Source organism: Manis pentadactyla, chromosome 11 (assembly GCF_030020395.1).
Source record: "Manis pentadactyla isolate mManPen7 chromosome 11, mManPen7.hap1, whole genome shotgun sequence".
In the NCBI taxonomy this organism is placed as follows: domain Eukaryota; kingdom Metazoa; phylum Chordata; class Mammalia; order Pholidota; family Manidae; genus Manis; species Manis pentadactyla.
Genome location: NC_080029.1, coordinates 53,218,778 through 53,224,777, shown reverse-complemented (window position 1 = coordinate 53,224,777; position 6,000 = coordinate 53,218,778). Strand labels below are relative to the sequence as shown.

General features: G+C 33.9%; 1 long non-coding RNA gene across 1 annotated transcript in view; it reads right to left on the bottom strand.

The window, feature by feature from the left end:
* Nucleotides 1–3,179: 3,179 nt before the first annotated feature.
* LOC130679418 (uncharacterized) overlaps nt 3,180–6,000 on the bottom strand; it is a 66,084-nt gene continuing 63,263 nt past the window's right edge. The window contains exon 3 of the long non-coding RNA XR_008992363.1: nt 3,180–3,825. This is a non-coding gene — a long non-coding RNA (uncharacterized LOC130679418). The remainder of the gene's footprint in view (nt 3,826–6,000) is intronic.

Sequence of the window (6,000 nt, the reverse complement as noted above, 5' to 3'; positions counted from 1 at the left end):
ATATCATTATTCACCATCATTAGTACATTATAGTGAACACTTCTTGTCCACTTACTATATTCAGGACGCTGTTTTAAATATGTTAACTCATTAAATACACACATATTCCTGTAAAGTGAATGCTAAGGAGCTTGCCCAACTGCTAGTAAGTGGGGAGCCAGGCTGCCAATCCAGGCAGTCTGATGCTATGAACCACACACTTATGAGCTATGCTCCAAGGCCCCTACATCAGTATCTTCTAGCTGGCAAATTATTTAAATTCATCAAAAGTCATCTGGGTTAAATAAACAACCCAAGATAAGAGAATAGTAAAAAAATTATTTTATCTGAATCTGGGATTAAGCCTTTATCATATAACTCTGGTTTAGCTGGCTAGACAAAAAAAGATGGTCTTTACTTTGAGATAATTTGCTTATCCAACTACACAAACAAGTTATTCATGGGAAAAAGATATTTTTCTCATTGCAGGAAGAAATCTCCTATGCTAGTTTCTGTAGTTTTTGAAGCTTCAATGTTATGCAGTTTCCAGGTCTAATCGTTGGGACTGCCGTATGAGTTCTCTTTTTACCTCCAAACTATTAAATAAACTCATTTGTGTGCATTGAAGAAGAGGCCTGCCTTCTGATCTATATGACAATACATTTAAGGAATATCTTTTATGAAATGCCTCCTATAGATGAAATAATTTTTTTCATTGAATCAGTAGAAAGCTATAAAATGTAAACTAAAACATGTGAGTTTTTGTGGCATTTTGTCTTAATTTAAAATTATTATCATGAAGGAAACAGTTGATTTTGTGTAATTTATTCATAACCTAATTTATTTTGCAAATAAATTAAGGTGGCTTATGCAAATTCTTGAAATATAACATTAATACTAAATAGGAATAAGTAGCTAAGGAAATTGGTATAAAAATAAAAATGAAAGTAGAAAACAATTTTAATGTAATGCACCACAGTAAGTCTTTGTATAAGTCAGGATTCAATTGTTTATCACAGAAACACAGCTCAAGCAAAGTTAATCATAAATGAGAGTTAACGTAAGAATACTAGAGTAGGTCAGAGACTAAAGAAAACCAACATTGTGAAGCCTCAGAATATGGACAGCTCTGAAATCCTCTGCTAATAGGACAGGAACATTTTTAAGGACTCTCTTGACACTCATATTTGTGTCTTTTTTACCGATATTTTTTCTACTGAAATAGTATTTCTTACATGTTAGAAGAATGACTTTAGGTGGACAAGGGTTTACATCTTCCCAAATTCACAACCAGAAAGCAAAGGAAGATTCCCTATGGGCTAAATTAAAACAAAATTAGAGAAATGACTCAAGTTGAGTCATGTACCCAGTCAAAAATCCATCACTGTGCCTGTGGAGGTAAAATACTAATGTTGGCTACTTTGGGTCAGATGCTTTGGCAGTTTCTTTTGGTTATATGTCCTATCCCTGCATCCAATTTCCTGGGCCACTTCTGACTTCATCTGCAGTAGCAGTAGACAGTTCTGTGGAAGTTTAGATTTATTCTAGAACTTTCCCCCATTGAGCAAAAGCAAAAGATTTCTTTTTTCTGTTTTTGTTCTCAGGAACTTTCATGAAGTCATCAGAGCCAATACATATGTGTAGCCTAGGAAGACAGGGCAATCAGTGTCCCAGGGAGCAGTCACCCATCAATAGACAATGAGAGCTGGGGAATGAATTCTATAGAAGCCCCAGTTTCTCACAGTGGTAACAAGGTTAATAATGTCCTTTTCTGTTGATCCGTCCCTGGATCATTCTTGCCACACTCTCATCCTGGCTTCATGATCACCTCCCAAATAAACTACCCTTACCTAATCTTTATCTCAGTCTCTGCTTTCAAGGGAATCCAAACTAAGATGCCCAACACTTGGTCTATTATTTTATCCAGGAAATAGTTTCTCTTGGTTCTTTTTCTAGTCACTGACAACAACTCAAAAAAAAAAAGTACTGCTTGTTCTCCTTTATTCACCACCTCTAAACTTTGATGTGATTTCATGTTCACCTATAGTGGCTGTCTGGATGATTTCATGTCTTCCCAGGTTTTTAAAAATTATGTGCGCTCTGGTGATTACACACACTTACATTTCTGTTTGGGACTTCTTCCTTGTACTCCAAACTTTTTTACCCAAATACATATTTGAAATCACTTGACAGTCTAGTAGACTAGAAACCTGGGAAATTCTAGTGGTATCCTAACTGGTCTCCATTCTCTACCCTTGCGCTCCTAAAATCTGTTCAAACAGGCATGAGAATGATGCTTATAACCATGAACTAAATGTTACTCTCTACTGTTCAACACCTAAGAGCTCAGAGGAAAAGCCAAAGTCGTTAAAGCAGCCTATAAACGCATACATAATCTGATTCTTTTTCTTCTATGTCTGTCACCTATTTTATTCTAGCCACAATGACATGCTTGCTTTCCTTGAACAGGCCAGTCATATTTCCCCAGATATTCTCATAGTTCAAACCTTTACTGATCCTGTCTGCCAACTCAAATCACATTACCAGAGAAGCCTTTCTTGAACACCACGTGCACAACCTCCCATATTCCTTTAACTTTAGTAAGTGCCATTGGACTTATTATCACTTGATAATGTATATTGTTTATTGTCCTTCTCTCTATAAAATATAAGCTTTATGAGGACAAGGGATAGCGTGCTTTGTTTACTTCTGTTGCTGCAAGACAGCAAAAGCTCCCTGTTATATTTGGTGAATGAATGAAAGGAGATGGACAGAGGAAGATGACAGTCGCAGTTTGGTTCATATCATTCAGTTAGTGAGCTACTAGAGGATATTCTTCAAAATAGAATCTGGAATATGAGTGATTTGAGTAATCAGTGGAAAACCATGTGGGCAGAGCAGTGCCCTGACACCTGCTGGTGTACGCTACACCCCTTAACTGTTTTGAGTTATAAATGTGATTCTGTCTTTTTCAGGGACATACACACAGCTACACACACATTATACAGTGTCAATGAGGTAAAAGAAAGTCGAGCCTTAAGAAAAGCATGATGAATTTTGGCTTGAAAATAGATAAATGTTCTTTTCCAGGAAAAATACAAAGGGCAGCCTCAAAAATATAATTACAGTGAACACAGCATTTATTTATTTATTTATTTATGATTGTAAGTAAATCAGGATTGCAATGTTTTCAAGTGATTTCATTTTTGAGAGTTTTAGATGAATTTTTAAAATAAATGTGTTCCTTAAAATTCATCTGAATTAAAATGGAACATTGATAGAAAGATACTAAGGAGAAAACCCAGCAGCTAATGACAATTGAATGTACCAAAGAAACTATTGTAATTTTCAAAAATTGTAATTTAAAAATAAATCTTCTTTTATAATCTCTCTACATTCCCTACATCAATATGCTGCAATCAACCCACTGAATCATTATAAAAGCTGGATTAAAATCCATCCATCTTTTTTATTACAATTCAGCAGTACTTCTCAAATCAAAGAAAATTTAATAAATCTTTGCAAGACTTAATAAAAGAATAGAAGATTTATATATCTAATAGAAAATTCCAATCGTTTTATTTAATTTGTTTCCATGTGTCTTCTTAATTCCTAGTAGATATAATCTTTTCCTCAAAATACAAAGAAGTTGCTTATAAAATAATTTTTACAGAAAAAAAATATATTTCTCAAGTATTCCATATGTTTGTCCTTTTAAAATGTGTTGGGTTTGAGAATAGCTTGAACAGTCAAAAATCATCAGGGGAAGGTCATCTTGGTTGCTGAACTTCAGACCCATGTTGTAAGTTAAACAGTCTTTTCTTCATAATTCACATAGGGTTATCTCTAAAAGATTTCAAAGAATGAAGAAAAAGTTAAAATTAAGCATTTCAAAATGCATTTGAAATTCATTTCTGTAGAAACTACAGAATTCCACCCTTAGCTTCTTTTTGTTTTTTAGTAGCAAAGAGACTACTTTACTGATGAATATTTCATAGCATGTCAGTTATGTTTAATCCTTCTTTTCTCGAGGAGAAATAAGTGTAGTTCTCATTGAAAAGCTCTCTTGAGTATTTGATGGAAATCAATTAAGAATTAAGACCAATTTAAAAAGAATCTGTAAGGTTAACCACTTGCTGGTTATTGGAATGTGTCTACTGTGAGTATAAGCATCTGAGGATTTGAGTAATGCAGATGGTTTTGTTTCATGGAGATAATATTAGATTATAGCGGTAATGTGAATTTCTCCCAACAAAGTATGCTCTTCCAGGAACAGAAGAAAGGTTTTTAAGGAGATATGGGACACAAAATAAATGAAAAGTCAATCTGGCATAAGCTTTCTTAAGTCATATGTGTACCTACTCCAGCACTTATCTAGAGCTCTCTGCAATGAGTACCCCAGCACTGTATTGGAAAACCTTTGTTCTAGTCCCTTTTTCCATTTAACTAGTTATGTGACCTTGAGAAAACCATGTTGCCTTTTTGGGCCTTACTTTTCTTTCTTGTAAAATACCAAGAATTGTCACTAAGAAACTTCGGGTAAGTTTAATATTGTCATTTGTTGCAAAATTGTAATATACATGTTATTTTCCTCCCAGTACTTAGTCTCTAAAATATCATATTAAATATACAGTATTATTAATATGAACGCTCTCCACATACTCTAAGCTCAAAGCATCACAGGGTAGTTGGCACATGCCAAAATATATGTAATAAAAGTTTGTAACTCATAAATGAAACAATTTTAACATACATACATCATTTAATAAATTATTGTGTATTTTCACCCTATTTATTAATACCTACATATTAATATGTAATACCTATGCAACACAATGAAAGAAAATCCAAGTGAATTTAAACACCAAGATTGCAAAAGAAAATCTAAAATAGTTGGGACATATGATACCTTATTTCCTGATAATAATTGAATTTTCTTTGAATTGAATATAGTTATTTGATTTAGATATATCTTTTTTTTCTCTCAGTAATCATATAATCTTAGGGTTAAACATTTCCCTAATATTTATATCTGGTCTTTCTAAAGACAAGTTTAAGTTAAAATTTATATATCAACTTCATAAATAAAGAGCAACTGTAGTCTTGTTTAGATTTGTTTTTATCAGTTGCACTAATAAAATCTCCTAGCATGTACGAAAGCATTTCCATCACTGTATCACAGTGCTCAGATGATCAGTGACTGTAAAAATAAAAAGTGTAGGGAATAAACAAAAATATATTATAGGAAAAGAAAAATTACACATCTTTTAAACTCATTTTGAGTCCCCAGTATGATTGGAAATAAAAGCAGGTCAGAGAACCAGATGAACAAACAGGTTGAAAAGAATATCAAGGAAGACATGCTTGCTATTGTTTATTAGTATTTACCCATGTCTAATCTTCAACCATTATAAATTAACCTAACTTTGTCTTTTGGAACATTGGTCTTTCAACTCAATATCTTTTCATGACCAAATGTTTTCTTTCTTTTAAATATTGTAACACATGAAAATGAACAAATTATATCATTGCCTTAGTCCCAGCCAGCAGAAGGAATTTTCTCCAGGGTTGTTTTCGTTTTTTTTTAACAGAGATGAACAAAACAAAACCCTGCCCTTACAATGTATACATTCTAGGTGGGCATAATAGACAACATAAACCTGACCGAGATGGCATCCACATCTTCCTCAGCTTGGCAAACCTTTGGACAGGCCTGTTTCTGCCTCTAGACCCCTGACTTCCTTCTCACTCGGGCTCTTACAGAATCCAGAGGCCCTGACTACAGAGGTCCCTTTCCTTTTTCTTAGAGCATTTACTTTAGAGAACTTCTCATTTGTAAAGAATGTCTCTTTCCTTTTGAGATGTAAATTTTTTAAAAAGTCTCTTGTCAGTTTAAAAGTGAGGAAGAGGACTGTTTTTCCAGGACCTGGCAACAATCCCTTCAAAGTGTCATCATCAAGGAAGATGGCACCCCTGTTTCCCAATATCCAGAAGAGGGTAGGAGCTTAAATTCAGTGAGCA